Source organism: Malurus melanocephalus, unplaced genomic scaffold (genome assembly GCF_030028575.1).
Source record: "Malurus melanocephalus ecotype Western Australia unplaced genomic scaffold, MMel_1.1 scaffold_25, whole genome shotgun sequence".
Lineage (NCBI taxonomy): Eukaryota > Metazoa > Chordata > Aves > Passeriformes > Maluridae > Malurus > Malurus melanocephalus.
Window position 1 is genome coordinate 1,854,580 of NW_026623257.1, and position 25,799 is coordinate 1,880,378.

Consider the following 25,799-nt stretch of genomic DNA (forward strand, 5'->3'; position numbering starts at 1 on the left):
ACTCTGTAAGGTATCTGAATTTCTTGACAGACTTTGCAAGTTGCTCTCCTCATGTTCCTGTGGGGCCTGAGTGATGAGCTGGCTCAGTGGGGTGAGGGGAGACAGCTCTGTGCCCCAGTGGCCATGAGCAGATAGAAGAGTCTTGGGCATACAGTGAGATGCTGAGGTGTGTCTGGGCAATTCAGGACTYGTGGGAAGCTGTTGCAAAGCTGTCAGAGATTCTCTTATTCTCATTTCCTTCATAGTGCTGGAGTCCATTTACAGCAGAGTGTGCCACATCTGCTGGCAGGATCTTTGTGAACATTTCTTTTGTGTACTTTGTAAAGTGTTCTATGAAAATTAATTCTCATAGATTCTTGCATTAGCTGTGTAAAGGCCATTGCCCTAACTTTAAAGGTGACAATCAAAACACAGAGAAATTAAAGGCAAAGCTCTTTGTAACTTGAAATATCTGGTCTGAGATGTCTTTCAAATCTGAATGTTAAAAGCCCATCTATACATGGCATGTTCAAAGCATGCCTCCCTCTCCTCACCTWCATTTGTAGCTCTGTGTGTTGCGAATTTTTAAGCCAAACTGAATCGTTGTCCTCTGAGTGTCTGGAGTTAACACTTTTGAAATTTCCATCTTGTATGAATGTTCCACATCCCATGGGGGCTGTGTCAGAGATGGGCTCTTCATTTCCTTTTCCAGCACCAGTATTCAGTTGCCCAAAGGAAGATCCCTTGACMTCAGCATGATTTTCCCTGCAACTGCATCTTCTGACTCCACATCATTCTTATTTCCAGGGAAGAAGTAGAATCACTGGGTATGTCTGTGAAAGGCTCACTGTACATAACACAGATAAAATCTTTGGGGAGATTAAGCTGTGCAGTTAAATGGTCTGCTCTGAATGCATAGATTATTATTTGTGTTCTGCCTGAATTTCACAGTGATTGTGCATTCCTTTTACCCCTGGGACTGCAATCCTAATGCAGCAGACCTCAARTCTTGCTGGAAAGCACTGAGTATGATTTTAAATAAGAAGCAGTTTTCTTTTACTTGTTAAATCAGGAAGAAAGACTCCTCCCACTTCTTAGGAATTATAGAATTGAAGAATTGATTTTAGGTCAGTCTAARCTGAAAAATGTGCAGGTCAAGGAAGAACTCAATAATGAAGATGTAGCTTGTCTTTTGGTAACTGAGGAAAGAGTGTTGTAGAGAGATGCTGGCTGAAATTCCAGTTACACAGCACAGCTGTTTGCCTTACAGTACCACATGGAACTTGTGTCTGCTTAGAATCCAGAAAATGCTGTAGTCAAGAACATCAAAGGGTGTTTCTCATATTGCAYCAGCAGCAGTATGAAAAAATAGAATTAAGTGGATGCAGAAAACTTACAGGGATCAAAACAGAGTGTGAACAAGAGCTCCAGGTTTATTGTAGAGATAAGGTGGATTACAAAGTGTGTCCTAAAGATGTGCTTCTTGCAGTGTAATTACTTAAAGTTCCTTTGGTAATGTGATGAACAAAACATCAGTGTTTTGATGTTCAGAGAYGTATTGTCCTTTGTTTTCAGGTATTTTTGGACAAGAAGCCTCATTCTAACTTTAGTCTAGGTCTACATACAAGGTGATTTGACACTGACCAGTAGCACTCTTTTTTTTTCTACTGCTGCTTCTTGCCCAAATCAAACATTTCTTACTTGACAGATTACTCAAGAAACAGAAGATGACTCCATCCTTCATCAGTAAACAGAAGCCTTGTTTCTTTCACTCAACAYGCACTTCACTACCCCTGTTTTTCTTGCAGTATTTAAATGGTTGGTAATTTTGTTTCCCTGGCGCCCCCTACGTCCCAAGATTCTTTCTGCTGTGGTCAGGTCTTTCCTGCCTTCTTTTGGAAAACAGGASTGTGACTTCATCATATTGTGCAATGAAGTTTAAACTAGTACATGAAGAGATTGTACAAAATAATATTTTGTATTTCTGTAATGGGCTTCATAATCTGAGGGTAAAAAGAAATAGAGATTGTTGGTCTAAAAATAATCTATTTTCAAAACAACCTACATTTTTTTTTTTTTTTTAAGAAATAGAGATTGTTGGTCTAAAAATAATCTATTTTCAAAACAACCTACATTTTTTTTTTTTTTTTTAAATTAAGTACCTTCCCTAAAACTAGTAGTTTGGTATGTAGGTTTGCTGCATATTAATTTTTTTTTTTTTCAAATGGATTTTTGTTATCTTGTAGTAGTTCAAAGTGTGTTGTGAAAAGATCTATGTTCGCATACTTCATCTGGGTAGACTTTTTTTTTGGTTTGTTTCCATAAAAGGCAAACCTTTGTTTTAAAGTTGTAGTGAACARTAAATTGATTTTGTCCAACTCTCATGCAAGTATTGACCAACACTTTCTTAAGTCGTCTAACAAGGCCCACTATAAAGCCCAACAACCTTAGGAATGGGCAAACCAACTAAAAAAATTATTTTGAGTTACCTTTATGTCATTGCACCCCAAATCAGCCTGCTTCTTACGTGCAACCTGAAATACACTTCCAGAAAATTATAATTGTTTTCTTTTTCAGGAATCCAGTATAGCTCTAAATGTACAAATAAAATTTCCTTATTTTAGGAAAATATTATGGTTTGCAGATTTATTCCTTTATTTAAAACTCCCATGTGGTCGCATGCACAAGTCAAGGTCTCTTGGTGGTTGCCCTGKTAAGACAGTRACTGATGATCTGACATACAAAAATGTTACTTCTGATGTGTACAAACGATCCCAAAAGTCTGTAAAAGTAACTCTCCCTTTGGTGTTTTGGAATAAATTGTTCATTATTTCTCTTTTAAAGAGATAAAATTATTAATTGCATGGGAACTCTATTAATTTCCATTGTCATGCTGCTATCCTCCTCACCCAGYAGGACTGTAGCAKYAAGGCTGGGCTTAGKYTGAGCCAGGAAAGCATTCTGTGGGYCAGAGCCTGAGTTAAGGGTGYTCAGTCRTGGAGAACAGCCYTGGACAGGCAAGGGGTAAAGGGCCAGGGCTGAGCTTGAATGGAGCTCTGGGGCTCAAGGGTGTGGAGCAGCCTCAGGTGGTCACAGTATTTAGGGTGTGTTAGTGGGCTCAGAGCCTGGCAGACCACAGCTATCCTGCAGTGCGTCTCAGAAAGTTTAAAGGAAATGGATTCACATTTTTCTTTTGTTATCCCACATGCCCCTTCCTCCATAATGGAGCCACCAGTACATGAAAACAGCACAGGTAAGACATTCTTCTAATGAACCAGATAATTAATGAAGGGTCTCCTTCTCACAGACAAGTAACTGCTGCATTGCAGAGATCTTTGTGGTGCATTTTCATTAAAGTCTCCTTTCTACATGCTGCTAACATACTCCTTGAACACCACGAGTGTGAAAAAACCAAATATAGATCAGTTGTTTCATTATGAGTTGAAGATGACTTATGAAAGCAAATTTCTACAGTCTACAGAGCACCACCAGCTGAGCAAAGAACAAACTTTTTGTTTAGTTTGGATATGTCTTGTTTCTTAAATGCCTCTTAAAATTCATGAGGGATGTGTGTGTGTGCAGAAGGAAAAGTAGAATTTCTGTCATCTTAGAGTGAGCTGGTGGAAGGAAAGAGGAGGAGCCTGGGTTCCTGTGTCTGAAGATATCCTGGCACAAATGAAGGAGAGAGCGTTCTACGATATAAAGCTAATTCAGTAATGGGGATCCTGAGCTGCTGCTGGTGCAGCAATGTGGCACAGGAGGGATGGGATAAACTCCTGTTTCCCTTGGTAAGATGCTGCCAGTTGAGTTGTGAGCAGCTGAAGTGGAAAAACCTGGGGTCACTAATGGATAAGTTCTCTTTATAAGTCATGTCAAAACCTTCTGTAAACAGGTTTGTGTCTCTGTAGATGTGAACCAAACAGTTTTATGTTTTTTTTTTTTGTTTGTTTGTTTTTTTAATTCTTAAAATTTTGGCATTGTCAGAAACTCCATGTGACATACTCTTATCTCTTTGCTGACTTATCATTGTGTGGTAATAGCCGTACAATGAGTTTAAAATAACTCATATATAATAATATCAATTCAGTTTATATTCTGCATTCAGGATGCTGTAAAGTCATGGGCCTGATAGAAACCTGTGAGTAAGCACTCAGAATAGAACTGGTATAAAAAAAGCAGTGTGGAGTTGGAAAAAGATGGCAGGAAGAAGTACGGAGCAGCTCTCAGGGAAGAGAGAAAAAAACCTTACCAATTTGTCAGGAGTCAGGTTTCCATTTCAATGAGGTATTCCATGCATAACTTGTATGGTAGTTTATGTCCTTATATAAATAAATGGAGAACCTACACAAATGTCTGGATTCTTTACCTGAATGAAAGTGAGAAGGGTCTCTTTTCCATGCTAAGTGTTAAAACACAATGATTCATTTTTTTTCATCTGTGAAGTTTTGCTGGTTAATTACTTCAAGTGTGTTGACTCTACAGTTGGTTCATTACCTGACTGGCAATGAGTTGTTCAACATATTATGTTCAATTTTTTTCCAGCTTCTCTTTTTTTTTCTCCCTTGTATTGTGAAATTCTCAAAGCATAATTGTCAAAAGCAGGGAGTCATGCTGAGGACATGGATTGCCAATCAAGACACTATCTTTCAAATATTGTGAGACTGCCATTTATCCTTTGAACAGGATATCTTATAGAAATTTACTCTTAATTTACTCTTTTCTTAACCATGGTTTCCAAGGCCCCTGTGATATTTGTTGTGCTTGTAGGAGCAGCACATAACAGCTGTCTTCTCTCATCCTGGGTGCCTTAAAAATGGTGCCAGCTGTCTCATGACAGGGTTCTACAAGGAGATGGAAAGCTGCTGTGCAGAAATAATGCTGTCATTAGCCTGCTCTCCTGCACCATCGCCAATGACTAACTGTCTGAAACTCCTTCCCTGGAAAATACTGTTTTCTGCTGATATCAAAAGACCCACACTGTATGGTGATTTCAGTCCTCCTGACTTGACTCTAGTAGTTTCCARGTCTCCCTCAACTTAAAGGAAAAGTAATGGAAAAAGCCTGTGGTGTCAACACTTTGTGTGCAGGACAACCTCCCTGATTCTGTGAGTCCTTTGTAACGTGAGGAGCGTGCAGTGGCACTGACAGTGCATGGTTTAATGCTGTGTGTGTCTGTTTTACTGGTTTTTATCTTGAAATGGTCTGGCTGGGTGCTTCTTCTCCAGAAAGAAGCCCTGTTCGCAGTGGTGTCCTGTTTCTCATCCTACCCTCTTTCTGTGGTTTTTGTTTTAACCTGTGCAGCATCCTTTGTTCCTGATGGCTCTGGGCATCTGGCYCTGCATGTCAGGTGGCCTTAACAGAGTCAAAATAACTTGAGTGTTGCTCAGAGCAAACAGCTTCAGTTTGGTCAATAGTTTCTGTAAAGGAGAGTCAAGTACTTAGTGTTCTCACATTTGTTCTCTTGGAGAGGAAAAGTTTTTTCTTGAAATGTTATGACAAAACTCTTGAAATTAGAAAAATTGCTTCATTCTGAAAAACACATATAAAGCACGAGTCACCAAAAAAAAAAGAGTAATCTTTACACTGGCCTTTTAGTCTTTATTTGTTGTGTTAATCTGCTGTTTAAAGTAATTTTGATAGGTATTCTAAAAGCATAGTCACATTTTCCAAGTCKTCCATCTTAATATATACTACAGAGAATTCCAATTCATTGCAAATAGTGTAATTGTAGCAGGGAATGGCAGAGGGTTTCTCTTCAAATGGCCTTTATTTTTTCTTCCTTATTCAACATTTTGAATTGAGTGACTTTGCTATTTTTTAAGTTTCTTGAACAGATTTGCATGTTTAAAAATTATTTGTAGGTAAATTATATTTTCTGCTCACTAAGTTCTTTCTCCTCCCCTCCTAACCATTGTTTAAATTTCATTTAAAAKTAGCTGTCTGTGTTCCCATTACACTGCAGGACTGTGAAGTGGKTACATGTAGAAGCATTCTAGCCAGGAGCTGCAGAATACATAAAGATGTTTTGTTTTACAAAACAGGTTCAGTGCATGTTGTTTGAATGAAGGCCTAGAACCTTACACATGTGTTAGTTCAAACCTTCCCTTTGAGCTCCATATCAATAGTTTTGAATTATTGGTCGAGTGTTGCTTACTATGGCAGAGTTAAATGGCTCATTTTGAGATTTTCTGTTKGTAAAAACTCTTTCCATGTTAAGAAGCAATCCATTTTGTAGCCCTCTACCTCTCCCATCGTAGTGTTTTTCCATGTGACTGCAACCTTTTAAACCATCACTTACTGAGGCTGAATGGGAGCCATGAAATATAATAAATCCCAGATGTGCAGATTTCTGGCTGCTTTGTGATGAAACGTTGCCCTCCACATTTGCACTAGCGGTGTTACACGCAAGAATGGAAACTCTGAAAAGCCCTGCTCTTGATGTAAGTGATTGATAGACACAACAGAGTCAGCACACAACCCCATGGYGTGTCCGAGCTCATGGTCTGATGTRAGCTGGTCAGGRAGTGAAGAATAGCAGTTTTSGATCTTCCTTTTTTCTTACTGTGGTGTTRTGGGATAGCCGACATTTGGAACTCACAACATTGTTTTTCTGTTGGATGGTTTCTGTGTAAATATATATATAACACTGTCTGTGAGAAGGTAGGTCTGTGCCTCATGAAAAGAGATAAGTTCTTTTAAACCTGGTTTACAGATTATTTTCCTTGAAATCTAAGGGATGACTTGGTGTGGCCCTTAAGCTARGTAAGGAAGTGATGTTCCCTTTCTGTTGCTTCACAATTTGTGTAGAAATTGGTCTATGCAGAAATGGTACTTAGCATATTCACAAATTATATTTATCAACATCATAGCCTAAAGCAAAGCCAATTCAATTGCAAAAGATGTCTAGTTCAGAATGAGAAACTGTAAAAGTTTGGCTTCAAATGGTAGRTAGMSTYTWAYWSWRTWARASKCTATCTATGATTTATTKTCAAYATTTYATTYTTTTCATCYATAAGCATAGAGAAACAGGTTTTTGCTGTACCAAACTTTATCACACCGAGCAAGACTTGTGTTTCTATGGTATCTGACTCACAGATGATGATGTATGTGATTGTGTATTCAAGTGTGGTAACCCGAATTTTTTCTTCTCTTGGCACTTGAATCCAGCTGGTCATTCCTTAAATGACCCCTTGAATGATGATCAGCTGGATTATCAATATATTACTGCTTGGTGATATAAATGGCATATTTTGCTTTCTTATCAATCTCTTTACATTAGAAAAGGTTRCTTCAGTTTTGAGGTTGCTTTAACTATGCAGACTGATACTCCTCATTAGGCTGAAAACCAGCCCCATCCATTTTGAAAAGAAAAACCACACCTTTGATAAATTGATTTCAAGAGAAGTGTAGGAACCATGGAGCTGWGTTTTGCAGTATCAGCAGATGGTCAGGAGCCCTTAACTGCTTGAATAGCTGCTTTGTAATTGCAGCTGTTCAATCTGTGTAACCTTTACCTGAGCTATGCAGCGATCCCTTGCCTCYACATCTGTGCTCTGCATATTGCAAGTACTTCAGTGTGTGTCCTCTCAGCACAGGCACAAGTGAGCAGTAATTCAATCCTGGTTTGAAATTTCTCAGATTGAGCATCCATGCAGCAAATTGACACAACTCGAATCCCCCTCCATCTGTTAACTTGGTGCCTCTGTCCTGACAGGGTTGATTGTTTGCAGGACTGTGCTCTGGTCAGGTGAGGGGCAATTGAGCTGACAAAGCAGTGGTTTACCTCTGCTGACAGGGAGGTTTATTAGTCAGAATCATAATGAGCTCCACTGATGGAAAAGGACGGCAGTAAATAGCAATTTTTTGTGCTGTACCTTTCTGTTAAGAGCTATGTCAGTACTCAGTCCACATGTAAAAGAAAATTGGTTCTTTGTTTGTCTTAAAGTCACATTCTGTATCACATTTGTTGTTCAGGGGCTTTTCAGCTTTACTTACATAATGATGTTGATCACCTTTGCATTTTTTCTGGGGCATTGCAAAGTTTTACTTGCATAAAAGCATTTTATTTTTATTCAAGTGGTGCATTCAAGGGCCCTATTTTTTTTAATGTGGTGGCACTATTTTTTGTTTATGACAACAACATGTATTCTGTCAGTTTGGAGCCATGTTGGAAAGCTGTTGTAGCAATTAACATTGAAAGACAAAAAAGGGAAATATCAGTATTGTGGCTGAAAACAAGAGTTTCTCAGTTTAATTACTTTAGCATGTATTCCAGTTTACTTATTTCCAGACCAAAAATGAATGGCAGGGGCTAACAAACTCCTGTAAAATTACTTTTGTACAATCTGAACCTGCACAGGCACTCCATTTGCTTAGGAAGASCAGACAAAGCCTTGGCTTTAACTGCATTTAGAAATGCAAAATGTGAGTTTTATAGTGCAAGTGTTCTTCTTTCCCTGCCATGCTAGCTGCAACAGGAGAACCGAGGAGAATACCTAGGCAAGCTAAGTGTTGGATATTTTCTAGGAGTGTTCCCTCTGTGCAAAAGAAAATYGGAAAGGATCACAATGTTCAAAAGGACAGACTGAACCTGTGTGTTTTTCAGAGCTTTTTCTGTGGCTGGAATGAAACAGTAATGTTCAGTTCAATTTGCCTCAGYTGGATTCCAATTTGTGAGGATGTAGGAAAAATAAGGAGTCAAAGGTAATCGCATTACAGTTCCTGAAGTTAAGTATGCAGGAGATTAGTTTGCTTTCAGACAGGTAGGAACTGACCCATTCTCCCCGAGAGCTCTAATTAGAGCAGCCAGTAATAGGATCAGTGCTGCTCTTCACTGAGACACTCAAGTTGTGCTGTTGGGCAAGGCAGCAGTGTAACTTTGTCAGCTCACAGAGTGTGGGCAGGTGCCATCCCCAGAGAATTTTCTCACCTGCCCAGCAGGTTTGAGGATGTGTGTTGAGAGGTGAGGTTGCTGGTGTTTTAAGCCCAGTCATTTACAGGCTGGTAAGGAGTTGTACTTTGAAATATGACTGAACATCTCCTTACTTTTCATGTCTTCAGGAGCCAGCCATGAATCTAATATCCCTTGGACGAAAGAGGGAGTGGGAGCACCCTGAAAAACCCAGCAAAGCAGCCTTGAAAATGTCATTTCTGAATAGGGAAGGAGAGAAAACAGAGAGATGCACTTTGTTGACCCTTCATTCTCTTCTCCCACGCTCTCCTCCCACAACAGCTTAGATCATTAAGCTCCTGTATAATTAAAACTTGGTCCAAGTCACACTAATTCTGTTTACTGGCCACAGTGAAGGATATAAATACCTAATGACTTCCTTACACAGAGGCTGCTTCCTGCTGGTGGTTTGCAGTTGTGAAGGGCTCAGTCCCTCAGYGAGTTCCTTGTACAGCTGCTTGCCCTGTGTGAAGGAGCCTTACTCCAAAGTGCTCCCCTGTCACRGCACATTTATTTCCACAGATTCCTCCTCCTGTTTTTTCCAAGGGAGTAATGTCACTTTCTATAAACAAACAACATAGAAAGGCTTTTGTCAATGCASATAATAACTGGAATTAAATATACAGAACGAAATTAAAAAGGGAAGAAGAAACTGTCTTTTGAGGTTTGCTGAAAGGGCTGCTGTTACAATGGGCAGCTGAAACCACAGCACTGAAGTCCTTACAGATGAATAGGTCCTGAGCATATATCCACTGAAGTCATGGCAAGGGTTAATTGACAGCAACATAATTGATACAATTTGTTCTCTCCTCAACATAGAATTAATATAACCTTTGATCCCCCTTAGAGCATGAAGAAGTTAAACAAAGAGCTGCCTGTAGCAGTATTTCATGGGCATRTTAGATCCATCCAACACCCTTCTCCTCAGTAGGAAGGAATTACTGCCAGAGGGGAAAGCAGGGAAGAGGGAGGACCTTCCTAATTCACATAATCATGTTCTTGTGAAGTTGTCATAAGCTGGAGGTGAGTAGCTACCTTGAGCTCCAGTGGGGCAGACATGGTTCTGACTCACAGGGGAGGAAGAGAAGTGGTGACAGTCAGACAACCTGCTGGGACACTGCCTGTGAAAGAAGTCTCAAATTAGATGGAGGGTTTCCTTGGGACACGGAGAACCCACACCTATTATTCTTTATGGCCTTGGGTTCAGCAGCTCCAAGAAGTTCTTKCTTGAGCTTCTGTTTCCTCTTTAARAGGAGAAAAGGCAGGATTGCARATCAAGTGAAACTAAATGAATACACTGCAGTCACAGCCCTTTGCCTTCACTGGCAGTTTAAGAAACACCCCCTGTTCTGCTGAGGGTTTAGAGTGAATTATTTCTGGTTTTTCCCCTCTCCTTATTTATGAAAGATGAATGCTGCTATAATCAAATAAGTTTGGACTGTATTTTGCTTATGTTGCACCTGTGCAACTGCATAATGTGAAKGTACTGGAACAAGACCTTTAAAACTCATTAATAAAATAATTTCCAAGTGGTAGTGACTAATCTGGTGTTTAAGCTATAATGAAAGAATGGCACAAAACACATCAGTGTTTTGGATGGACAGGGCTTGGATGTGCTTTGATGTTTGAAGTGAGTCTATTTTAATATTTTTCAAGCTATGTGGAGGAGAGGCTAATAGTTATGCACTTAGTCTATGGCCTTTAATAGGTACTGATGCTCCAACTGAATCTTTTGTGAAGCAGTTTAAGCTACATGGGTTATTAACRTAAAAGTAACTTTAAAGTAGTAGCCATCTTAATAACACTTTCAAATTTACCAAAAAAAATGATGTGGGATATAAGCTAAAGACATCTATTTGAACCAAAGCTGTGTGAAATAGAAGTTATTTAACAGATATTAATTTAAAGCATGTCTGTTTTGGCTTTACTTATTTTCTGCAACAGATTGATACTTACCTAAAGATCTCTATGCATTTAATGTCTGGCTAGTGTTGCTTTGTTGTAGAATTAATGGTTCAAATAATTTTATTTGAATGTGGACTACTTAGCAAGCATTTAAATTCATTTGTCTTSTTCTTCTGTATTCTGTGTATGTTACCCTGTATATTTCTTTATTACCTTCTACCGGGGTACCTAATATCTTTCATGATTTTTCCTCCCACCTTGTTGCGGTGGAAATGCAGTGGATTGCCTTGTGTGTGGCTTTTTCCATTTATTTTTGATTACTGCATGCGGTTTTATAGAAGAAACAAAGCAAAGAAGTGCGGATGAGGTTTGTGTCGGATATTTATTTAACAGACTGAATGTGACACTCTGTTTTCTACACAAGCAGCACTTCTTCCTCCCAGGCCCCCTCCTTCCTCTCCCTGGGAGATACTCATGGCTGTCAGAAAGGAAGGGTGATCTATTCCAGCTGTCAGCCAGAGGCTGCGGATGTTTTTTTTAAAAATAAGGCTGCGGATGGTGTGACTATCATTTCACCTGCCTCAGCTTCAGTYTCAACCAGCTCTCTCTCATCTTGTAATTGGTCTTCTCCAAATACTGGAGCACTGGGTGTAGTAGCAATGCTGTCAATAAAGAGCTGTGTGTCATCTGAGTGTTGATACGTGTTACCTGGCCAGTTTGTCTCTGTGTTTAACATAGGGAAATGCGTGTTTTCAGGGTGCAGTGGATCTAAGGCAGAGATACAATTCATTAGGCTAAGACAGAGTTAAAGCCCTTCTAGGGTGTTTCCAGAGAACTCAGTAGGATGGCAAAACCTCTGCTTAGTAGAGTAGGATCATGCAGAGTAGACCAGGAGGCAGAAATTATGTCTTTTTTTGCTATCCAGCATGGTAAGAAATAATGCTAAAGAAAATCTCTAAGACAATGAGACTTCCAGACAGGTTCCATTTTTTTTTAATATAAGAAGGATTGCCTGAATATTGCATATTAAAATTTTAGGAATTTCATGTAAAAAATCCAAACTTTTGAAGCCAGGTACTTGATTCAACCTTAGGCATGGTGTCACCACTGTTATCTCCATAACTAACCATGGCACAACAGCTGTCTTTGAAATGACAGTCATTAGCTTTCTTGGTGCTCTTCCCGCTCCTTTCAAAAATTTCATGTTCTACATTTAGTTGTCATAGTATCTTTTTTAGTAGAAATAGAAGACAAAATGTTTCCATATGAATGACAAAATTTTTCAAGCTGCATGCAAAGAATGGGACAGAGTGAGAAATTATTTCCTGAATATTTAAAAAAATATTTTTCATTACATCTCTTTTATTGTATTATAGATAGCATGCAAAACCTCAAAAAAGATGGATAAATGGTGTTTCTGAGGCCTTAACAGATAACAGGTTCAGTATAAAATTCAGAGACTCAAAGAGAGATTTCCAGAGAAGATGTGGAGATTGTGTAGGCTTCAAATGAATTAAAATCCTTCTCTTTTATTAATGGATTTAAATCCATTTTCTTTAGCTTCTGTGGTAATTTAGAATACCCTGCACGTATAGCACAGGTTGGAAATGAAGACACTCTTGTAAAGCTAGTTTAAAAAAAGCTAATTAAGTTTTAATTATATTTCTTAGCAAAATAAGGAATTTCTTCTGAAGATGAAAGACTGAACTCTAGCCTTGAGTCTCATCACTGGGAGCTGATTGACACATTTCTTTGAGTATTTTACTTGTTKCTTGTGTGATTACCTGGGATTTACATGCTGCAACAGATACACAGAGGTCACTAACTTCTGAATCTACAAATTGCCCAGGTACTTCAGTTTTGCTGGTTATCCAGTTGCTGTGGGTGCCACTGTTCACCAGGATCGTGCTGGCATAGTTATATGATGCAAAGCCCACAGCAGGCCTTGCAATATTCTTTGCTCATCCTCCTTGCCAAGTCTGGATGATTTGCTTTGCAGGTCAACCTATTGCTCTTGGCTACCTTTCAAACTCAGTATTATCTAATCTACAAATCGCTGCTGTTCCAGCGGTTCAAGTCAAATAAACAAACAAAAAAGAATTTAAATGAGCAAGAGAAAAAAAAATTGCCCAATTGAATGAATAATTGAAGATGGAGTTTGGTCCAGAGAGAGAGGTATTTCAGTCTGGGAATAAAGAGCAGAAGAAGTAATGGCAGCTGCATAAATAATTGATAAAGTCTCAGCACCCATTCTTCTGCTACTGAGACTGAGGGAAATAAGGATGCAGTGCTTTTCCTCTCACTCCTCGTATGGACTGCAGTGATTTATCCTTTAGGCAGCTACTTGCACAACTGTGACATGAGAGGAGAAATCCCTGAAGGTGACTGCAATGAAAGACAGTGTTTGGCTTCTCTGATTTGGAAGACGGGTGATTTGCACTGGCTCTATTGCAGAGAGGGGAGTGCACATTTTCACCATGTTTCCTCAGGGAAGTTGATCTCTGACCTTCATATTAGAACTAATGTACACTGTTCARTCAAATTCTAAGTGTTGTCTCTGCTGCTCTTTCTTGGGAAGACAGAGATGATCCATCTTGTGGGGYCAGCAGTCACCACTGTGTAGCAGTTATTACTGTCCATATTTCTATTRCAAGATCTTCCTTAAATTGGCCAAAAGATTCTAAGAAGTTGTTTCTGCTCAATGTATCTGAGACTGACAGTGCAGGAAGGATCTAATGAACAGGAGTTTCCAAGCTGCCACTTAAATCATGCAGTAATACATTCAAAAGCTATTGCTGTCAATTTGATTATGGGTTATTCCCTTATGTCTGAAAATGAAAGTAACTCTGACTCCCTTATGTCTGTCTCTTGAAGAAGAGGTATGAAGAAGAGAGAAAGCTTGGTATTTCCTAATGGTGTCCACATGCCTTAAGATACTCATTTGTTTTGATTCCTTAGGCTGGAAAATTTGCTGGTCAAACCCCCTATGATACAATGTTCATTTATTTAACAGACATTTGTATCCATCTCTGGTGTATGCCATGTGGCAATAAAGTCACCTCAGTCACCTATGGCTACAGTTGTCTCGATTTGGGTAGGTAGCACCATTTTCTCCCATCTTCCATGTACAAGAAACAGTTTGATTTGCTCAGCAAAATCTTCTCCATGAAATTCTGATGGACCCTTGTTTTTGCAATKGTGTAGTTAGATAAGACCAAACCTAACAGATAAAAAGGAAAAAACAGGGGAGTGATAACTGCAGCATACTGGCTAATAAGTGGTGCAACAACAATATGATAGTTGACTTTTCCAACTGATTATACCCCATTTTTACAAGCAGCTTTCAATATAGAACACACCATAGTATTAATTTTGAGCCCACTTCTCTTTTAATGTTAAACATTCAAAATTCAACATCAAAGGACAAAAGTAGAGTCGGAGTATGTATGAAGGTACCTTTGATACTGTGTAATACCATACTTTTCAGAAAATACATAGGAAAACAGCATCATTGTCATAAAGTCTGTTAATTTTTAGCTGTGACAGATCAGGCAGAGATCATTCCCCTCGTGTATATATAGAGATGTTCATATACCTCTKTATTGCACCTGAAGAGGTGTCCATTCGACTATTGCCATTGAGTTGCTTAAGACAACCATTTCAAATCAATCAGTGTGTGAAAATTAAAACATTTGTCACTGGGGTAGCACTGTTTAGTGCTCAAAACTCTGCAGATTTAAGGTTTACCACAAGACAAGGAAGGCTAACTATACTGGACTGAAGTACAAAAAATGAATGTTTCCAGTGCAAGGATTGGATAGCTTAAATCAGTTCRTTAACTCACAGTGAATATGTACTATATAAAATTTCTCTCTGTGATAGAATGRCAAATTTTTTGTTTTATCACAGCACATGTTTCCAGGGCTGGTTCTGTCCCAGCAGGACTTCACGGTGTAGGATGTTAGCTTTACGTTTGCTGGGGCCCATACATTCATTAGAATCTTAAACTAATAATCTTCTTTATTAGTGGTTGAAAATACATTTTTAAAAACCTCAGTTTTCTTTGGTTCTGTGGCTTTCTAAGGCAAGTCAGTGTGCAATGATAACCATAAACCAGCCATCTTGCAAATTCATCTCAGACAAGTTAATGTAGTAACAATCACTGTTTGCATGGCTCTATGCATACCTCAGTGATRCATACAATAGGGGATGTTTAGACTGGGAAAAAAATTAGTCAGCATGTAAAGTGCTGTCTGTGTTTTATTGAAAGAAAGGGGAATGAAACCCTTGAATCAAAGCCTCTTTGTGTAGAAACACTCAACTTCCAGCTTGAACACAAGTTGGCACAGCATTTCTTACCCTTCAATTTAGAAGTGGTCAAGAGACCAGAGCTAGTTAATTAGGCTTCTTGTAGATATCTGAATTGAGGATACTTGAGAGTAAATAGCTTGACACCACTATTGACCAGTACTGTTAAAAAGCTGCCCTTTTAATTGTTTTGCTGCTGTTGCTTTGGTGTTCAGGGTGCAATAACCAAAGCAGGCTGTGGAGAGTTGCAGAAGGACCTCATGATACTGACCCGTTGTGGAAATTCGGTGCAGACAGATAAGAAGTGATTCTCAAGGGGAGGTAGAGGGAACAATTCCCATCTTGCACACAAGGCATTGATGTCCTCCCATATTTCAGAGGAATGGCACACAGGGAGGCCAGGCTGGATGGARCACTGAGCAACCAGGGGCATTGATCTAGATAATAAAGTGYCTTCCAACTCAAACCATGCTGTGATTCTATGATTATGTTGTAGTCACTTGCATTACTGTCRGACAGCCCTGGACCACTGCATAAATTCACAGTATACCTACATCTGGCACATGGTGTACTCATATGATATTGCTTCTCATGCTGTACTTCTCTTTTCCACTTAATCCTTCACCCAGCCTGCCTCTAAAAAAGGTAATAAAACTGAAGGAAAAAAGGTCAGAGGTATGCAATGACTTCTGGATGAGAAATCATCTCAACAGACTTCAACTTTTACAAATACATGTAATATTTGAAATGTTGCAGGTGAGTGAGATTAGATTGCTTAGTGACCCATCTGATGCAGAAATAGGGGCTATTCAGTGAAACAGGCAGTGCTCAGGTTCTAAACTTCTTGTTAAGCAGCAGAAAGGCTATCACAGGATGTYATGGATTCTGTGTTCTATGTATGTTCAAGGGGGAACTGTACAAATTTGTGGAAGAGAGTGCTGTWCTCTGTTATTAAATGTTAGTTATCAGTTGTTCAGGAGGTTTGTCTAAGCTGAGTCATTGGAGGGTGCACTCATGTTATGGGGAAGGATTGCTCCTCTCTCATTGTGGTACACTTTTCCCTAGCTGGATGCCTTTGGACACTGCCACTGGCAGGTACTGGGACAGGTCCAGGCTTTCCAGTGTGACTGTCCCTGTTTCTGAGAGGCCTCTGCACCTCAGCCTTGTCTTACCAGGTGCTCTTGGCAAAAGCAGGTGCCATTATTAGAGAAGCTGGGTAAAAGGAATCACCAGTAAACCTAATTATTGATTTTGCACATCTGCTGCTGAGTTAGCAATGTGCATGGTATTTCGAGTTGGCTTCCTGCTGGAGAAGTAACCAGGGATATAATCCACTCTTCTCTGTCCCTCCCCATCCCTTTTCATCTAGACTGCAGTTTTCAAAGCAAATCCTTGCAGTAGAGGTATGGATCACTGTTTTATCTTTTCGGTAATCCAAGCAATACCCAATGCTTTGCAACAGACGGGGTATGAACTGTGGTCCCATGATAGACTGTTCCTGCTCTTCTGTCCATCCCCTCATGTACATAWTTGTGTCTATACATATTGTGTCATACACACTCTTAATTAAGCAGAAGGCCATGGAACCACTAGTTGAGTCAAAAAGTCTCAGTTAAGAACTCCTTCTAAATCTTCACGTTTTCTCATGTGCCAAGAAAATAACTTGAAGCATTTTAACCGGTTTGTTTTACAGGCATAGTCAGCCTCACTAAGACACAAAAGCTTTTGGTGAGGTTCTAAGCTAAATTTATGCTGCCTGCTCTACAGGGACACCCATATACGAAGATTGGTCCTCTTCTCAGCACCTTTGGTACACCCAGTAGTAGATTTGAAATGTCAGACTATCCACTGCCTCTGTATTTAGGCTCAAAGCTAAGTTCAGTGCTGCAACCACTCCTCCCCAGAGGCTGCAGCAGTAGATGTAGTCTGCAGTCCACTGGGCCCAGGAACACAGGGGCAAATGAATCTTTTATCTTGGCATTAAAATATGCCTCAGGATTCATCATRTGGTCAAGGGATTTGTCAGATTGGTTTTTATTCCAGAAAAATATGTTTTATCTGTAAAGGAGATACTTCACAAATGCTCTCTGTAAAGATTCTCATRTTTCCAGTAGTGAATGAGATAATAGATACTTCAGTCCTATCAGAGAGGGATTTATGTGCTTTATGTAGCACATGGGAAGCATGGGTTCAAACTAAATAAATTGCTGTTGGAATTAGTCTGGGTCTCACACCCAAGTACCTTAAATACAAAGCTAATATTTAATTATTTTTTCCCTTTAAAAATGGCTAACTAATTTTCCATTGCAATTTTAAGCAAGTAGAGAAACCTTGTGTCATAAAAACAAATGCCATTTTTTATGAGCTGTGAGTATGAAAAAGATCTTTTAATTAACAAAACCAAGTTTTGCATTATTATGCAGAAGAACTTAAATTCCAGCACAGGTAAAACAAAGTAATGAGACATTTTCTCTAAATTTATATTGCTTTTTGAATGCTCATTTTCAAACCCAGTAAATAATGGTTTTGTGCCCTYATGTGATCAATGAATKAAGTAATTGGTGTAGAGATTGCATWTTTGTGCTAATGATGTGTCACAAACTGTGCCAAAGCCTCGAAGGGCATGATTTTTGTTGCCAGTAAAATGTCTCAGTAAAAGGTACCAGAGAACAAGGARAAGGTTAAAGAATCATTGAGCTAATTCCACTGGGGTGGTGGCACCATCCTTCAGAAGAGAGGTATATGGTGGGAATTACCTTCTAGTCAACCTGCCAGAGGTTTCTCTCCCATCCTTGTTTCCCTGCTTTTTTAGGCAGTTTAAATACATTGCTTCCTTTCTTCCAATTGTTGTCCCCAGTTTTCCTGCTCCAAATAGAGCATTGAAACCCCCACACCCTACCAAATACCTAAATTTTTAATGAGAAAGCTGGTTCCAAGTTCTCTCACAGTTGTCTCATATCTTTGTTCTCTGCATAAYCCAATCACATGGTAGTCTTTTATAACCCAGGGGAGATTTCTTTATGTATTTCCCATCCTCTCTAGCAGTCAGGAAAAGAAAAATTAAGCTTYTAAAYGTTTTTCCTTTACACTTCTACCACRTGGCTGCAGCTTTTTTTAGCCTCAGCCATCACGCCACCTYGGCTTTTTAGTGAGCTGTGTTTAGCTGGGTCAGTGCTCTTTAACCCTTTCTYACAGAAAGTCTGCCCCACCACTTGCTGTTTAAAATGCTGGAYTCTGTRAAAAGTACYTTKCAGTTTCTGATGYACAAAYCTAGAGTMCTTTGAAGTTTAGAGGAAACAATAYCATTCTRCAGAAACRTCACAGGTGGTTTCTAAGTCTCTGTGTTAGTGTTTCTCACTGAAAAGAGAAAGAAAATGCTTTCCTGGGGATCCTTTTTTGCAGCTTGTTCCTGGGGCTGGTAAGGCCAACATCTGCAGTCCTGAAATAGCYGTGTGGCAGCAAGTGCTGGCTGCTGCCTTTGCAGCTGGTCTGTATAAAATAGCCATGATTCCCTTTTCCATACAGCTAATGTGGCACAATACTTAGAAGCTATGATTTCTGTCTTCCTCTGGCATATCATAAACTTCCAGRTTTTGAGCTGACTGGAGGAGGTTTTTCTTTGGAAAGATAAGTATAGGCTAGTCAGATTCATATGGCTGGGAAAGAAAAGTGCTAAATATGTATCTGATAGACAAAAAGGAGAACCAGTAATTTGGTTCAGTATCTTGATGGAAGAGAACCACTACGTGCACTTAAACTGCTGAAATGGGGATGAGGCTTCTGTAACCTCCATGGCAAAAGCCCCAAAACTCAGCATGAAGGTACCAATTCTGAGGGACAGGGTTATTAATGAGCACTGGAAGTGGAGCAAATGCCTGTCTGGTCTTTGTGCCATCCAGAGCAAAACGAGGTGTTTGAAATGGATCTACCCAGAGTCATATTTAATTACACCCTTCTACAGTGATTTCCGTGTAAGTTTGATGTTATCTGCTTGGCCTTTTCCTTGAGATAAGAACACATGAAGAGGGAGAAGAAAAGGCTTTTATTAACTCTTTTTTTTTTCCCCCAGAATCTCAAAAGGAGTTTTGAATATGGCTTTAATGTCAGGCAGCTTTATGTGCCTTTAACCTCTGAAGGAGGCTGCAGGATGATGGTTCCTTTATCCATGGGACTTGTGTTGGCTCTACAGACAGTTTTACTGAGTCTGATGGTGCCCAGGGGACTTTAGCAGCCCATGACCTCAATTTCAGCTCCACTCCAGGTCTTCTGCTGAGCTGGTCTGTCTGTCCCTGCCTGGTCAGGGACAGTGTTCCTGATCTGTGCACCAATGTTCTAACCCAGCCTTGACCCATTCCCAGGGAGGTGCCTGAAACCAGAGCCAGGGCCACCCACCAACCTGCCCTGCTCCCTGGCWGGGGGCAAGAGGTAGCCCTGGTGCTCTGGTCCCAAGGTATCAGCCAGTCCTCAGTGTGCTCCAAAACACCTTCTGGGTAACCAGCAAAAATGTTTGAGCTGATTAGCACTCTGATAACGTGGATGCTTGTTGGTAGCAAATCACAACCCACTTCCTCTTGAACAGGTCAAGTTGTTGCTTCATTAGTACTGATGTGTGCGTGGTGGATAACGAGCAGTAATATTAAAAAAATACAGAATAGAAGTTAATTACATAGTTCAGATTCTCTGTGTTTGCTTACGTGTGAGTGTGTGAAGATAGAAGAGCTGGATAGAAGGTCATCACGCTCTGACAGGTGATTATTGCTATTTGGGGATTAGGCTGCTTTAGATTGTAGGTTTGATAGCTCATCTGTAAAAATCACAAAATATTCAGGATGCAGAGGGCAGGAAATACTCAGCTGAGGTTTGTGCCTCCCTCCCTCTGGCTTTTCAGCATGGTAAGTTGAAGTACCTATCCTGGAGTTTAGGGCTGTCTTTGATTTTCAGGGCCTGCTTTCCAAAAGGATTTGAGAAATTTGGGATCTAATTTTCTCATATTCCAGAAATTGTCCCTGCAGCTCAGAATCCAGTGTTGCATTGACACTGCTTTGTTAAAGTTTTGTTGGTGCCTGGGATCCTTAATTTTAAAGGAGAACCTACTGGTGCACTGCAGCCTAGTCTCCATCTTAAAGACAGTCTTCAACTGTACAGCCTCTGCTCCCAATACTGGATCATAAACAGAATAATAATAATAATAATAGTAATATCGGAAAGTCCACATGTTGGTTCATGACTGAAGGCAGAGTTTGTGGGCTGGATTTTAGCAGAATGACCTCAAGATGTGATGAAACGCCAAGGCTGCAACTCTGTGTTCATAAACTCATGGTTCAAATCTGTGCATGAAACTACAGMTCTTGCACTGAGAATGGTTCCCCTTAGAGCAGCAGAGATCTGGGCTGGTGTGCGAGGTAGCACAGGCTTGACTGGGCTTTGTAATTGACTTTTAGTAGCATTTTGCCTCAGCACAAGCCTCCTGTGGATAGTTTGGGTTAATTCTTTTACTGCATACTTTAAATATTTCTGCTATCTTGTTAAATCAAGTGGCCTAGAGCAAAATTCCCAAATACAAATGGAACAAAACACTTCAGTGCCACTGATTTTGACATAAGGGGATGATGGTGCCTGTCTGCTCACTGGAGGTGCTCATGGCATGGCAGGGAGCCAGGCAGGGCACAGCCTCCCCGCTCTGGGCAGGGGGTGAGGCTCAGGTCAGCTTCCTTTGCCCTGTCCCATGTTTACACTCACTGGAACCAGTACGGAGATGTGGCCAAGGCCCAGGGTTAGATGGACTTAAGCAGCTGGTGCTGTGAAAAACAGTTGTTTCTACTGGGTGTTACTCCAACAATTGTTATTCCATTTTACATCCCTATGCCGGTGATTCTGTCAGCTGTTTTCTCTAACAGTCACTAGCTTCGTAGCTAAAATGCCTGATGGGCTCATATAATAGTTAATATTATTGTAATTGTAGTGTTTCTCTCCTCCCTCAATCTTGCTCTATATATTGAAAGATAATCAAGAGAAGCTTGTTAGTTTTGTTGTTTTGGCTTAAATTTTTAATCATTTATCATTGATATGACTTAAGAAACAARTTACTCATCTCTGCTACTTTCCAGCAGTATTTACTTTTTCTAAAATAAGCTGTAACAGTAAAGTATCATCACTGAATGGGCTGCTTCCCTGGASTTGTTTTCCTCTTAAATGCTGTTTTGCATTATTTTTTTCATCTCTGACTAACTGACTTCCAGAAAAAAGAGTTGACGTTTACTTTTCTGTTCCTGTTACCCTCTCTTTTGCTGCTTTTCTAATTTTTTTTTTTTTTTTAATGAACCTATATAAAGCACTAATTGRGTAAAAAACATTTTGGATCATAAACAGCCAGAGTGACCAGTGCTACTCATTCCTTGGTTTTTTCCAGAATTTTATTTGGCAAGCAGGATCAGTGTCTGTGGGAGGAAATGAACTGACTTAAATTTGGGGAAATACAGGATGGAGCTCGAAAGGGCGTGTCCCCAAAGATGTGTGCACATGTGTCACACTTGCAAATTGGGTAATTGCATATTTAGTTTCCTGTCTGTACACATGTGTGGGAGCAAATGCACGGTTTGTCTGCCATGAGGGAGATCCGTGCCCTGCAGCCATCGCCGCTTTCAGGCTGTTTTGAACCCAGTGCACTGGAAGAACTTACATGGTGGTGTGAGCCACGGCAGTGACTCAGAAATTCAGCCCCAGTTTTATGTCTGTCTGCTAAATCCTGGTAATAATTGTGATGTTAAATATGTTTTGGCATATACTGATGTCAGTTAAACAAGAATATGCTGTTGGCTTTTTAGGGCCTGTTATCCTCAGGCTTCAGGAGAGCTTGGCTAACAGCAACCTTAATCCACTTGGGTTTTAAATACCAGCACATCCTTGGTGCTATCTGTGTCCTTCTTGTGGAAAAATACCCYTTACTGCTGTATTTCAGTTGTTGATATTGCTACTTGGATGGCTTGTTATAAAGCTTGAAGAGTGGGCRCTGAATGGAAAAAGAAAGAGAGGGCACATACGGGTCAGCATTCAGTGGCAGCGATGAAAGGCACAGAAAGATGATGAGGTTTTCTTGTAAACAGCTTGTATTGGTAGCTAACGAAAGGAATAAATTTGATGCTGGTTTTCATGTTTCTATTCTGCGTCCCCAGCTTCCCACATGGTGATGCTCATCTTCCATTTGGAGTCSTTCTGATTATAACTATGAAAAATAAGCTATTTCTGATACGCCAATAAATATGCTTGCTCACTAGTCCTGGAAAACAACTCCTTGCAATTATGATTGTGGTGGCTGCACATAATGAATGACAGAGTTAGTGGTAAAAAGTTTTGCTGTCATAACCAACCTTTCAAAAATGTAAAATTTCAAAACAAGCACCACACTGTTGACAGTTTGCATTTCAGATACTTCAAAACACATCACACAAGTTAAAACTTATTTCTGTCATGAAAATGTGCAATATGACAACACAGGCATGTGTTGTCCTTCATTTTTCTTATWGTAATGAAAGTTTAGAAATTAGCATTTTTATTCTAAGATACAAGCATCCTTCCCTGTTTATTAGGGAATTAATTAAGCTATATGATAAGGACCCTGATATTCCTCTGAGGGTTGAGAAATCTTTGAAAAGCTAGAGACCATACAAAACCACAGATGTGGAATGACTGACTTTGTGGAGAGGTTTCCAAGCTTCTTGCAGAGGTTTTGGCAAGCCAATAGTCTGACTSTACTACTATAATTTTTAATAGAAATTAAGGATTAATTCAAGGATTGGTGTGGGACATTAGAATGGTCTAAGCTGATCAAGAAAGAGCTGAAATGTTACCATGCCCAATTGCTCAATGGAGCAATTGAAATGCTCAATTCAGAGCTCTGCCCTTTAGGTCAACCAGAACAARGACCATGGAGTCATGGAAAGATTTGAGTTGGAAGGGACCTTAAAGRTGATCTTGTTCCAGCACCCCTGCCATGGGCAGAGACACCGTCYRCTGGACCATGCTGCTCACACGTGAGTAGCCTCTGCTTCCTGGAGTAGTTCTTGGAGTGTGCCRAAACTAAAGAAAGGTGATTGCAAGAAGTGTCTGCTAGACCTTCCTCATTCCTTCTCACAAGTACTTTGCACTCCTTTTCTACTTCTATGAAAACGTTGTGACTTTGGCTGTAGTCTGGTGACTAAATTCAGCTGATCTGGTTCSTTTGAGCCTTAGAGTCAGACTATCAGCATGGATTGATTTCCCTTTTAACCAAAAGCTGCCTGTGATATTATCCCTGGTTTTTGCTAAGGCACAATGATACCCTTATGACGGATCATGAAATGGGGGAGGAGGGAAAAGTCTCCTAAAATAGTYGGTCTGCATCGATTGTACACTGTACTCAAATTATCTCTGTGCAGGTGTGTGTTGCTCTATAGTGAGGCACYGTTTGAAATTCTGGATGGGATCAAAAGAAATGGCTCTTTCTGGGCTCAAAAGTGTTCTCTGGCTAGGTAATTGTGCTTTTCAGCTGARCAAGAGAAAGGAGGTAAGAAAATGWAGCAATCAGTTTGGGAATGAAACKGAAGAATCAGATCCTGAGCTATGTAGACAGTCCTAGGYACACCCAGAGCTGAACTACTTCCTATGATCCCTGAAACTCCTTTAGGACTTGACAGTATCAAAAGTGGGAAATCTAACCCTCATCTAGCCAGGAAAGATCCTGTGATGTCTGGAAATGCAGCTGCTCAGTCATGTGTGATGCTTCTTGCAGTGTATGGTGCCGCATCTTCTCCTGGCTTTTTCCCTGGAGCAGAACCTGCTGTTCCAGTGGGTCGGAACTTTAGTGTAACCAATGGTCTAGACTGGCTGTTAAGGGTCTCTGTTGCAAGTATTCAGGCTTAAAAGTATTTTTAAGGCAATTTCCAATTTAAGGCAAGGCCACTTACTGTCTACTTTTTCCTTGAATTCACTCTAGTGTGATGGTAACAAAACCGTGAATGAGTCTACTTGTTGTTCTAAGCATGCATATACATATATAAATAATAACACACATAAATATATATTTATGACTTAAATATGTGCATGTATATTTATGCATGTATAAGTGTTTTGAAGTGTAGGCATATAACTTGTGCACTGAAGGCATGAGTTCTCTAGGAGATTTAGCCCCTTACTACTGTCCTAATAATTTTTTTTCTGGATAGTACTGGAGGTGTGAGATGGCAAAGTGAGAAACCTATTACTTGTCTTTGTGAGCTTAGCTCTGAGAAACTGGGGTCAGGACTGAGATGCAGTTTCAWCAGCCAAGGGAGGCTTTTCCTCCTGTCCTCCTCTTCCTCCCTCTGTTTTGGCTGCATTGGCCTGAAATGCAGCTCTCTCTCTGCTGATCTGCCTTCCATGGTGTACTAATCTGCTTTTTTTTTGCTTAAAGCCAGACTTTTGTGATTGAAAGCCAGACAGGTTTTAAATTTATGTTTGGGGAACTGTAACAGTTTTTCAGGCTTTGTGCTGTGACCATATCCCTGGGGAGCCTGTTCCAGTGCTCAACYCCTCTCTGGGTAAAAAGCCTTTTCCTGATATAACCAAAGTCTCCCTGACTCAGCTTCAGGCTGTTTCCATGAGTCCAGTGTCACTGGTCACGAGTGAAGAGATTAGTGCCTGCCCCCTGCTTTCCATTGTGAGGGTGTTGAACACTGCAATGAGGTSTCCCCTCAGTCTSCTCTTCTCCAGGCTGAATAGACCCAGTGACTTCAGCTGCTTCTCATGCAGCTTCCCCTCCAGAGCWTTCAGCATCTTCATTGCTCTCCTCTGGGCACTCTCTAACACCTCCATGTTTTTCATACTGTGTCACCCAAAGCTGCCCCCAGCCCTCGAGGTKWGGCYGCCCCAGGTCAGAGCAGAGYGGGACAATCCCCTCCCTTGCCCGGCTGGCGATGCTGTGCCTGATGCCCCCAGGACAGGGCTGTCCCTCCTGGCTGCCAGGGCACTGCTGGCTCAGATTCAACTTGACATTGACCAGGACCCCCAGGTTCCTTTCTGCAGGGCTGATTTCCAGCATCGCATTCCCCAGTCTATCCACACAACCAGGATTGCCCCATTCCAGGTGCAGAATCCAGCATTTGGCCTTGTTAAACTTTATACAGTCGGTGATTGCCCATCTCTCTGATTTGTTGAGGTCTCTCTGCAGGGCCTCTCTGCTCTCCAGGAAGTTGACAGCTCCTCCCAATTTAGTGTCATTGGCAAACTTACACAGTGCTCCTTCAAGTTCTCCATCCAAGTAATTGATGAAGATGTKGAAAAGCACAGGGCTGAGGACGAAGCCCTGCAGAGTCCCACTGGTGACCAGATGACATCCTGATGTCACCCCATTCACTTCTAGCCTTTGTGCCTGATCCTTTAGCCAGTTGCTCACCCATTAAATGATGTGTTTCTCCAGCTGAATGAAGTCCAAAAAGATTACATCTGCTGGCTAAAATACACACACCAAGACCAGCCCCTTGACAATGTTTTCTTGCAGCTCTGGAGAATCTGTTGTGCTGGGGCAGTGTAACTGCATGCTTTTTGGAAATCTAACTTTAGCTCAAGTTGGCGGTGTCTGTAATGGAACCAAACCTCTTGGGTAGAAAAACAAAATGTCACCTAAAACGTGGGGGTTTGGTTT

General features: G+C 40.5%; 1 long non-coding RNA gene across 1 annotated transcript in view; it reads left to right on the top strand.

Annotated features, from left to right (window-relative positions):
• The first annotated feature begins 3,093 nt into the window (after positions 1-3,093).
• The window catches only part of LOC130589175 (uncharacterized), a 107,650-nt gene continuing 84,944 nt past the window's right edge, over positions 3,094-25,799 (top strand). Inside the window, exon 1 of the long non-coding RNA XR_008967071.1 lies at positions 3,094-3,232. This is a non-coding gene — a long non-coding RNA (uncharacterized LOC130589175). The remainder of the gene's footprint in view (positions 3,233-25,799) is intronic.